Source organism: Odocoileus virginianus, chromosome 6, assembly GCF_023699985.2.
Source record: "Odocoileus virginianus isolate 20LAN1187 ecotype Illinois chromosome 6, Ovbor_1.2, whole genome shotgun sequence".
Classification (NCBI taxonomy): domain Eukaryota; kingdom Metazoa; phylum Chordata; class Mammalia; order Artiodactyla; family Cervidae; genus Odocoileus; species Odocoileus virginianus.
In genome coordinates, this window is record NC_069679.1 from 61,322,236 (window position 1) to 61,334,499 (window position 12,264).

Below are 12,264 nucleotides of genomic sequence, written 5' to 3' on the forward strand. Positions count from 1 at the left end.
GTATGCTATTGATCTTCTTATTTTTGATTTCTTAATATTTATTGATTCTTAAGAACTTTTTATACAGTATAACAGCTAGTGATTTATCTGTGATTTTGGTTGCCCCTATTTTTCCAATTTGTTCTTTGTCTTTTAACTATTGGTACTTAGAAATCCTTTTATTTTATGGCTTCTGTGTTTTCTGTCAGGCTTTCCCAGACTAAGATTGTAAAAAATGACTTATGGCTTATTTTTGTAAACTGATGGCTTATATTTTTACTTTTAAATATTTGGTCTCTCTGAAATTTATCCTGGTCTGAAATTTTAGATATGAATACATTTTTTTCCCCAGATGTGTGGCCAATTATTACAACACAATTTATTAAATAGTTTTATTCCAACACTATTAAATAATTTTTCTTTACTAATTTGAAATACTGTCCTTATAATATCTATACTTTCAAGGTATTCACATATTATAAGTTAAAATGAACTTTTCTTTTGTAATAACTGTCCTCAAAATCTTTATAAATCTTATAATTTCATGTGTGCACGCTCAGTCACTTCAGTTGTGTCTGACACTGTGGACTGTGGCCCACAAGGCTCCTCTGTCCATGGGATTTTCCAGGCAAGAATACTGGAGTGGGTTGCCATGCCCTCCTCCAGGGGATCTTCCCAACCTAAGGATCAAACCCCTTTCTCTTATGTCTTCTGCACTGGCAAGCGGGTTCTTTACTACTTGCACCACCTGGGAAGCCCCAGTGATTTCATATCAGTCTCTTAAAAATCACTGGAAAATTGCATTTTCATTATTTTCTTCTCTTTAATTTTCTCCCTCTTTTTGCTTAAATATTATACTTTGTCATGACAGAAGTCCCCAGTGAACCAGGAAGAGAGCTTCCTCAACTTGATAAAGAATATCTACAAAAACCAACAACTAATATTATGTTATACTTATGATAAAAAACTAATAACTTCCCAACCAAGATCAGGAAAAAGGCAAGAAAGTCCCCTCTCACCACTCCTTTTCAGCATCACGCTGGAAGCCCTTACTAATACAGTAAGATGAGGAAAGGGAACAAAAGGTATCCAGATTGGGAAGGATTAAAAAAAATTGTCTTTGTTCACAGATGACATGATCATCTATGTAGAAAATATAAATCAACAGTAGCAACAAAAGAAACTCCTAGAGCCTAGAGTTAGTAAGTGATTATAGCAATGATGCAGTATTTAAGGTTAACATACAAAAAAGTCAATTTCCTTCCTATATATATATATATACTAGCAATGAGCAAGTGGAATTTGAAATTTTAAACACAATGCCACATACATTAACAGCCCCCAAAGTTAAATATTTAGCTATAAGTCTAACAAAATATGTGCAAGATCTGTATGAGGAAATTTTCAAAACCCTGTTGAGTGAAATCAAAGAACTAAATAAATGCAAGGGATACTCCATGTTCACAAATAAGAAGACTCAATATTGTCTAGATATAAGACCTCACTTGATCGATAGATTGGGCTCAACCCCAATAAAAATCCCAGCAAGCTATTTTGTAGATATTGAGAAACTGGAAAAGGCAAAAGACTCAAAATAGTCAGTACAATATTAGAGGAGAAGAACAAATTAGAGGACTGGCACTACCTGACTTCAGGGCTTACTCTAAAGCTATAGTTGTCAAAACATTGTGGTACTGAGGAAAGAATAGACCGCCTAAAAATAGACCCACATAAATCTAGTCAATTGATCTTTGACAAAGGCAATACAATCCAGCAAAAACGTTCCTTTCCATAATGAACAAATGAACACCCACATACCAAAAAAAAAAAAAAAAAAGAGTGATTCTAAACATAGGTCTTATGCCCTTCACAAAAATTAATTCAAAATGTATCATAGACTGAAAGGTAAAATTCACAACTAGAAGATAACATAGGGGAAAACCTAGATAACCTTGAGCATGACAATGACTTTTTAGGTATAACACCAAAGCCATAATCCATGAAAGAGACAATTGATAATCCAGACTTCACTAAAGTTAAAAACTTCTGCAAAAGATAATGTCAAGACTTTGAAAAAGCAAGCCACAAATAGGAGAAATATTTGCAAAAGACACCTAATAAAGGACTGTTGTCCAAAGTATACAAACAATGAAGAAACAGTCTTTTTTCAAAATGGGCCAAAGGGACTTACTTGCTGGTCGAGTGGTTAAGACCTAGACTTCTAATGCAGGAGGGGTGAATTCAATCCATGGTCACGGAGCTGAGATCCCATGTGCTTCATGGCCAAAAAGCCAGAACATAAACAATAGAAGCAATATTGTAATAAATAAAGACTTTAACAATGTCTCACATAAAAAAGTCTTTTAAGTGGGCCAAAGACCTTAACAGATTCCTGACCAAAAAAAGATATACAGATAGCAAATAAATATATGAAAAGGATCCCCGCATCATATATCATTAGGGAAATGCAAATTAAAGCAACAATTGAGATACCGCTTCACACCTATTAGAATGGCCAAAATTCAGAACACTGACAATACCAAATACTGGCAAGGATGTGGTGCAACAAGCACTCTAACACGTTGCTGGTGGGAACGCAAAATGGTACAGCTACTTTGGCAATCTGTTTGGTAGTTGTCTTACAAAACTAAACATACTTTATCATGTGATCTAGCAATTTCTCACTCTGGCATTTACCCAAAGGAGTTGAAAACTTATCCACACAGAAACTGCACACAAATGTTTATAGAAGCTTTATCCATGACTGCCAAAACTTGGAAGCCACCAAGATGTCCTTTCATAGGTGAATAGGTAAGTAAACGATGGTACATCCAGACAATAGAATATTATTCAGCACTGAGAAGAATTGAGTTGTCAAGCTGTGAAAAGACATGGAAGAATCTTGAATGCATATTGCTATGTGAAAAGGCTACATGTTGTATGATTCCAGTTGTATGGCATTCTAGAGAAGCAAAACTACAGAGACAGTAAAAAGATCACTGGTTGCTAAGAGTCTGGGGAGGGGGTGGGAGGGGAGAAATGAATAGGAGAAGCACAGAGGACTTCCAGGGCAGTGTGATACTATAATGTCAGATACATGTTGTTATACATTTGTTCAAACCCATAGAATGTACACCAAGAGTGAATTCTAATGTAAACTTTGGGTGATTATGATGTGTCAGTGTAGGTTCACCAGGTATAACAACGTACCACTCTGATGGGACATGTTGATAATGGAAGAAGCTATGCATATGCCAGGGCAAAAAATGCATGGGAAATCCCTGTAACTTCCTGTCAATTTTGCTATGAATCTAAAATTGCTCTAAAGAAAATTGTCTATACCCCCCCAAAAAAAGATATATATATATATATATATATATATGCCGCAGGCCAATTTCTCCTCTAAACCTCTCTCACATTCTTCATATCAATGTTTCTGTTTTCCCAGACAGATATTGCCCCTACTTTTTGGATCATTTGTGCCTCTTCTTCCCTTTTAAAGAGATATTGCAAATTGTTCCCCTTTCTCCCCACCCCCATCATTAATCCTTCCTCTCATCCAGGTGGTTATAGCTAAGTTCCTATTTCAGTAAGACTGGAGTTTCAGAGTCAAGGCAGGGCTCTTAGCGTACAATCAGGAGTTATCAACACAGAGGTGGCTGCTGAAACCCAGAGAATGTTAATCTGCAGGAAAGAGTATGTACATGAAAAAGAGTGATGATCGCTGAAACTTGTATTACAAAGAAAAGTGAAGGAGGATCTAGAGGAGAAACTGCCATGCCATGCTAAGTTGCTTGAGTTGTGTCTGACTCTGTGCAACCCCATGGACTGTAGCCCGCTAGGCTCCTCTGTCCATGGGATTCTCCAGGCAAGATTACTGGAGTGGGTTGCCATTTCCTTCTCCAAGGGATCTTCCTGAACCAGGGATCGAACCTGTGTCTCTTATGTCTTCTGCACTGGCAGGCAGGTTCTTTATCACTGGCACCACCTGGGCAGCAATGGAAAAATAAAAGATGAAGAGTGCAGAGTCTCTGAGGAGGAGCCAAATAATACAGAAAGATCAATGAGGTTAAGGATAAAGAAACAAAACAGTGAATTTGGTGACAGGAAGTTCATTGCTGCTCTTTGGAGCAGGTCACTTCCCATAATCAAACCCATCCACCCTTTCCATCTCAATTGCTTCCTCTTCTGGGTGGATGGAATTGCCATCAGCAGAACAGTTCTCCCAATAGAACAGTTAGAAAAGGCAAATAAATGAAATATGGAAATGATCTCTTTGAAGGAAGAAGAGAGCTACTGAAGTAAGGAAAACTGGAAAAGCTCAGGCACTGGAAAGGGGGAAATGAGAGGAAAGAGCTGCTTCTGTGTACATTTTTACGCTCAGGGCTTTTGCAGGAGGCTGAGAATCCCAACTCATGTCCATTCAGTCGGTGATGCCATATCCAACTATCTCATCCTCTGTCATCCCCTTCTCCCACCTTCAATCTTTCCCAGCATCAGGGTCTTTTCTAATGAGTCAGTTCTTCACATCAGGTGGCCAAAGTATTGGAGTTTCAGCTTCAGCATCAGTCCTTCAAATGAATATTCATGACTGATCTCCTTTAGGATGGACTGGTTGGATCTCCTTGCAGTGCAAGGGACTCTCAAGAGTCTTCTCCAACACCACAGTTCAAAAGCATCAATTCTTTGGCACTCAGCTTTCTTTATGATGCAACTCTCACATTCACACATGACCACTGGAAAAACCATAACTTTGACTAGATGGAAATTTGTTGACAAAGTAATATCTCTGCTTTCTAATAGGCTGTTTAGGTTCGTCATAACTTTTCTTCCAAGGAGCAAGCTTCTTTTCATTTCATGACTGCCGTCACCATCTGCAATGATTCCGGAGCCCCCCAAGATAAAATCTGTCACTGTTCCCATTGTTTCTCCATCTATTTTCAATGCAATGATGGGACCAGATGCCATGATCTTAGTTTTCTGAATGTTGAGCTTTAAGCCAACTTTTTCACTCTCCTCTTTCACTTTCATCAAGAGGCTCTTTAGTCCTTTTTCACTTTCTGCTATAAGGGTGGTGTCATCTGCATATCTGAGGTTATTGGTATTTCTCCCAGCAGTCTTGATTCTAGCTTGTGCTTCATTCAGCCCAGCATTTCTCATGATGTACTCTGCATAGAAGTTAAATAAGCAGGGTGACAATATACAACCTTGACGTACTCCTTTCCCTATTTGGAACCAGTCTGTTGTTCCATGTCCAGTTCTAACTGTTGTTTCCTGACCTGCATACACATTTCTCAGGAGGAAGGTCAGGTGGTCTGGTATTCCCATCTCTTTCAGAATTCTCCACAGTTTGTTGTGATCCACACAATCAAAGGCTTTGGCATAGTCAATAAAGCAGAAGTAGATGTTTTTCTAGAATTCTCTTGCTTTTTTGATGATCCAGTAGATGTTGGCAATTTGATCTCTGGTTCCTCTGCCTTTTCCAGATCCAGCTTGAACATCTGGACATTCACAATTCACAGACTGTTGAAGCCTTCCTTGGAGAATTTTGAGCATTACTTTACTAGGGTGTGAGATGAGTGCAATTGTGTGGTAGTTTGAGCATTCTTTGGGATTGGAATGAAAACTGAACTTTTCTAGTCCTGTGGCCACTGCTGAGTTTTCCAAATTTGCTGGCATATTAAGTGCAGCACTTTCACAGCATCATCTTTTAGAATTCAAAATAGCTCAACTGGAATTCCATCACCTCCACCAGCTTTGTTCGTAGTGATGCTTCCTAAGGCCCACTTGACTTCACATTCCAGGATGTCTGACTCTTGGTGAGTGATCACACCAGCGTGATTATATGGATTGTGAGGATCTTTTTTGTATACTTCTTCTGTGTATTCTTGCCACCTCTTCTTAACTGGTGATAGACCCGGAGGCCTGGCATGCTGCAGTCCATGGTGTCACAAAGAGTCAGAAACGACTGAGCAACTGAACTGAGAATTCCAAGGTAGGATGCAGTGCAGTCTGGCAGAGGGCTGCAAAGGATCAAGGGAAACCAGCAGAGTTTTGGTGAAAGACTTGGAAAGCCCTCAAGCATACAGCCTGTTTCCCTCTGAGAACTTTTGCCTAATGCTGGGGCTGGCTGTTCAGAGCAGGGGTTTTAAAATGCAAGTGGAAAACCTGCCCCTGAAAAGCTGAACTTTTTCAGCAGTCCTGTAAGACTATGATTAGAGTTTAGTACCCATGGTGGGTAGGGCCTTGCAGAATACAATGGACTTTTTGTTGAAAGTCCAGGAAGTCAGAGACAAACCAGTGGAAGACTGAAACTTAGCAGAGCTATAATTCAAACTTGACTCAGCAAATCACTAATTGAAATAACATGATCAGCTACCATTCCACCTGGACAGCGTGGGGATGGTAAATCCTTTCTGAAAGAAGAAGACATCTGAAGTCTGTATGACTTAGTACACATAATGTCATGCACTCAAATCAAATGTACTGGGCCTACCAAAAGACAGGATCACATGAATGGAAACACAAGGAAAAGCAGACAGAAACACACAAGTGATTCAGATGTGAAGTTAGCCAACAAGGACTGACAACTCACTACCACTGGATTTTAAAAAGGGAAAGATGGACAACAGTGATGAGAAGGTGGAATCAATCGCTTGTCTTCCATAAGTTTTCTTGGATCCTCCATTTCTAGAAGTCATCTTTTCCTTCTCCACATAATCTTGAAAATTTATCTGTACTTATTTTTTCCCTTAGCATCTTATAGAGTTTTATTTAGCAGGTGATTAAAAACATGATATTTTTGAAGTCACACTGGGTTCAAAACTCAGGATCAGCCACTTGTTAACTACATATCCTTAGATAAGTTGAGTGAGTGAGAGTTGCTCAGTCATGTCTGACTCTTTGTGACCCTGTGGACTGTAACCTGCCAGGCTCCCTTGTTCATGGAATTCTTCAGGCAAGAATACCGGAGTGGGTTGCCATTTCCTTCTCCAGGGTTAGATAAGTTATTTATCTTATTTAAGCCTCAATTTCCTTGTCTACAGAATGGAGTCAATAATAGTACTTTCCTCACAATGTTGTTATGAGGAATTCAAATATACTCTCACTAACTCAGTTGCAGTAAAAATGTGTTTAATTTTTAGTTATATGCTCTAGTTTCCCCCACAGTTTCTGCTGAGAAGTGTGAAAAGAACTTTAATATTTGTTTTATTCCATTCATTGTATACAGACTTAATACCTGGAATATTTCTTTAGAGATCTCAGTTTTTTTGGGAATAAATGTTAGACCTTTGCTTCTTTCCTCCATGATGTATCTGAATACCTGAGGAGAGGTCTATGGGTCAGGGACCTTGTGGCGGAGAGGAGAGACAAGGTCCTTAAATCCATCCAGCTTCCTCTAGTTGCCTTTGATCTCTGCTATGAGATAGCTAAACAAGTCTTCTCCCTGGGCTGGTAAGCAGTAATGTGCCCTTCTTTCTGTCTGGCTATTAGGGCTCAGCAGGCTGGAGCCCACCACTGAATTATGGAGCCCCAGCCACTTGCCTCGAGACTCCTCTCCTTTCACGACAATGGTAGGCTTCTGCTGGGCCCCTAATCTTCCCAGCACCTGTGTGTCTCCTCACTGGGATGGAAAAGAATTATTGCTGCTTCAGAATAAGTGTCCTCCTTATCTACTCCCCTAGTTCCCTGTGCCTGTCCTTCATAACACCTCACTAAATTGGTAACTTTATATTTTTATGGGAACATTCATTTAATGTTTCCTCCCACACAATATTACAGCATGACAGTTTCTTTAATTGTTCATCATGGTATTTCCAGTGCCCATTATAACAGGTACTTGCTCAATATTGCTAAATCCATAAGTGAGAAACTCCAACTTCAAGGCCCTAAGATTGAAGAACATGGATGACATTGCCTCAAATATTTTCCCATTCATACCATGAACCTTTGTTAGTTTTCTACCCAAGGGCCATTCCCTATGTGTTCTCTGCTTCCAGAACATTAATTTTGTTTGGTTGGCAAAATGCCCAGTGTGGAGACTAAATCATGAATTGATCTAGACAAATCATGACAATTTTATTCCATTTGTCCAGCAATGGATTGCCACGTTGTTCTCTAGGGGGCTTCTGGGAAAGATTTCTGTCCTTTATGGAAGGAGAAAAATAGTATAAGGAGAGAGCTCTCTTTAGCCTCCTGTATCCCCAACCTCTCACTTCTTAGATGTGGTAAAGTAAGGCTGTTATGTTTAGATTCGTGGCAAATATCTTGCAACCATGAAGGAAAGGCCTGAAGAAAGGCCAACATGACCTCACTGAATTTCTCTACCAAGCGTGGCACTACCTCCAGATTTCCTGTTATGTGAGATCATAAATGCCTTCATTATTTAGGTGAGTATGATTTGAATCTTACATTGTAGGAGCCAATATTTTTTTCTGATTCACTGTGAAACAAATCCAATTTCATATCCATTCCATGACCTAGAGCTGGGTAAGCAGGTCAAAGATCCTGTTTTTACCCCCAGACAAGTTGCAGTTTACCTCAGACATAAGCCTCATTGGCAGCCTGGGCTACATGTCAACTTGGCTTTAGGTAACACCTCTAAATCCCACTGAACAAAGAATTTCTAAATTGTCACACCTGGTGACCAGGTAGCTACAGGTCAATGGAATGGGATGAGGAAGTAGAATTGAAGAGGCAGAGGAGTGAGGGCTGAAGCCAGGAAAGCAGAGAGACCAAGAAGCCATAAAAAATAGGAAGTTAAAAGATTGGGGTGAAGGAAAAGTCTAGTCAAGTAAAAATAAGAATAACACAAGAATTGGGAAGGGAAAATTTTTATTTCTCAATTGTCTAGGAAATAATCTAACAAAAATGTACAAGAATTTTTCTTGTAAAAAATTTAAATTCCAAGAATGAGCATAAACAATGACCTGAAAAAAATGGTGTGCTACTTAAATTATATAGTATGCTTTAATATTTTAAGAATATCGCTTTTTTTTTTTACAAATTATAGATCCAATGTAATTTCAGTAAAATACTCCTCCTACAAGTTGAGTGACTTTGAAAAACTGGCTCTAAGCTGTTTATAGAAGAATAAACATTCACAAGCAGCTAATTTTAAAAAGCAAATGAAACGATGTCATACTAGATATTAAGGTATATCACAAAGACATAATTTTTAAAAGGAAAAAAGGCAAGTTCATCAATGGAATAGAATAGAGAACCCAGAAATAGACCTGGCTATTGACTGGAATTTGGTGCATGATAAGAGGGGACTACACCAATAGAAAGGGAAATCTCTGAATGGCCAATAAGTTTATAAAGAGATTCCTATCATCACTAGCCATCAGAGAAATGCAAATTAAAACATCAGTGTGAGGTCACTTCTCAAAAAGCTAGATACTATCAAGTACAGCCGAGGTACACTGCTAATGGAGTGTGAACTGGTGGAACCACTCTGCAGTCAGTTCTAGAGAAGTAGAAGACAGTCTCAGCCCTGAGTATGTGCCCAGTGAAACTTGAATGTGAAGATTGTAAGGATACACATTAAGGATGTTCATCACGGTGCACAAACATGTGTGTGTATGTGTTAGCAAGGACTTGGAGGCAACCTAGTGTTTATTAATAAAGCAGTGACTTCATTAAGCATACACATAAACAGGATGCGCCACTAGGCTAGTGAGAGGTAATAAGGGAGATTTGCATAGAATAATAAGGTGGGTCGCCAAAGCCTAATGATGAAGAAAATAGGCAAGAAGCAGAATGAATTCCATAGCACAGAACCATATTTGAAGTAATATGGTGAAGTAAGAGCACACACACACACACAAATGGCAACACAGAATATTTTAAAGAATATATATCTAATGTGTGGAGGTAGATTGGAAAAATACGTAGATGTTCAGGTCAGTACCCATGTTGGAGAAGGGAATGGGAAACGTTTAGTTTATCTTGATTGTGGTGATACATATACATATCTGTCTATATATACATATATGTGGTGTTGGAGAAGACTCTTGAGAATCCCTTGGACTGCAAGGAGATCCAACCAGTCCATACTAAAGGAAATCAGTCCTGGGTGTTCATTGGAGGGACTGATGTTGAAGCTGAAACTCCAATACTTTGGCCACCTGATGCAAAGAGTAGACACGTTGGAAAAGACCCTGATGCCGGGAAGGATTGGGGGCGGGAGGAGAAGGAGACGACAGAAGATGAGATGGCTGGATGGCATCACCAACTCGATGGACATGGGTTTGGGTAGACTCTGGGAGTTGGTGAGGGACAGGGAGGCCTGGTGTGCTGTGATTCATGGGGTTGCAAAGAGTCGGACATGCTGAGCGACTGAACTGAACTGATATATACATATATCAAAACTTATAAAAATTGTATACTTTAAACATAAGCAGTATTTTGTATGTCAATTATACTTTAGTAAAGAGACTATATAATGACAGTGGTGTGTTAACTGATGAATGATTATTCAGTTCTTCTGGGGTCCAAATAAACATATATACATACAATGGAATACTGCTCACCCATAAAAAATGACATAATGCCATTTACAGTAATGTGGATGGACCTAATGATTATCATACTAAGTGATGTTAATCAGAAAGAGAAAGACAAGTACCATACGATATCACTTATATGTGGCATCTAAAGTATGATACAGACTTATCAATGAAGCAGAAACAGACCCATGGACATGGAGAACAGGCTGGTAATTGCCAGCGGGGAGGGATGTGGGAAGGATGGATTGGCAGTTTCAGGATAACAGATGCAAACTATTATTTATAGATTGGATGAGCAACAAAATCCTCCTGTATAGCAGAGGGAACTATATTCAATATCCTGTGATAAACAATAATGGAAAAGAATATGAAAAAGAGTGTACATATATATGTGTGTGTATATATATATATATAACTGAGTCACTTTGCTATACAGCTGAAATTAGCACAACATTGTAAGCCAATTATACTTCAATAAGGTAAATTAAAAATTAATTAGTGAATTAAAAAAAATAGAAATGCAGTGACCAAAGAACTCCAGTGGTTCTTAAGCTTTCATGTGTGTGAAAATCATCTGAAGTACCTGCTAAAAGAACAAATGCATGGGCCCCACACTCAGAGATTCTGAACCTACATGTTACCATCTTCCTGTCAGTGGACCCCGGATCATACTTGAAGACACCCTGAAGTCGATAAAATGAAGCTGCTGTGAGAGAAGGAGGAAATGAGTGAGCAGAGGCGACAGGTAGAACCTCTGCCTGGCACCAGAAGCAAAGAACTGACGCTCCAGCTGCTGGCCCCCTCAGCCTTTCCTCCCCTCCCTCTCATGGAAGTCGATCCCGGGGGCCTTAACCTGGAGGGATTTGGGTGATGGAGATTGACAACAGCCATCTGGGGCGTGCATCTGTGGGTAGGAAGCCCCCAGAGGCATCTTCTTCCCCAGCCTGCTGGAAGTCTGGTGCCTCCCGTGGTCCTGAGCTTAATGTGATCGCCCTTACTCCCAGTCGGCTTCCGGGAGTTGGGCTGTGGGGAAGCGGGCTATGAAGAGAGTGAAGATGACATATGTGGGGCATCATCAGAAGCACATGCTGGAGTCTGACCCGACGAGAGAAGAATGGGGGAATCATCTCTAAGCAAGTCTCCTAGTAGCCCCCCTCAGAGTGCAGATGGTCCAGGATTTTCGCCATGAAACAATGCTGTCATCCCTCCAGTGCCTACTTTGCTCTTGTCTCCCTTGGTCCCTGTGTCTTGTCTCTACATCAATAGCTGGGCTGTTTTCTGGCATCGTGTGCACCACGTGGAGGAACTTCTTAGTAGCGATGGCTGTGATTGTAAGCAGACATGACTTAGTCTTAAGCTTGTCCTTAGGCATGTCTAATGGTGCACTCAATCCTGTTTCTCCAGCCAGAGAAGTCTACCTTCTTATGAATGGAATACAACCACCCAGTCCAGAATGGATTGGTCTCCGTGCTACAGTTATTTATCCAGGCACTGTTCCCCTAATGGCCCAGAGCACCAACAGGAGCTTGGACTCACTGTCCTCTTCCTAATATGTAGAACGGCCCGGTTTCCTAAGGACAAGGAAGGTTTTTCAGATTTATACAAACAGACCAAGCATATTTGTGGGTATCCAGGTAACAAACCCAGTTTGAAACTCCCTCTGACAGCATAATTCATAGCCCCAGACCGAAATGCTAATGTGAACACAGATGCCCCAAGAAATCAATTTCAGTGGAAAAGATTAAGAAATGGTCCCAAATAGAATTTTCTCTAG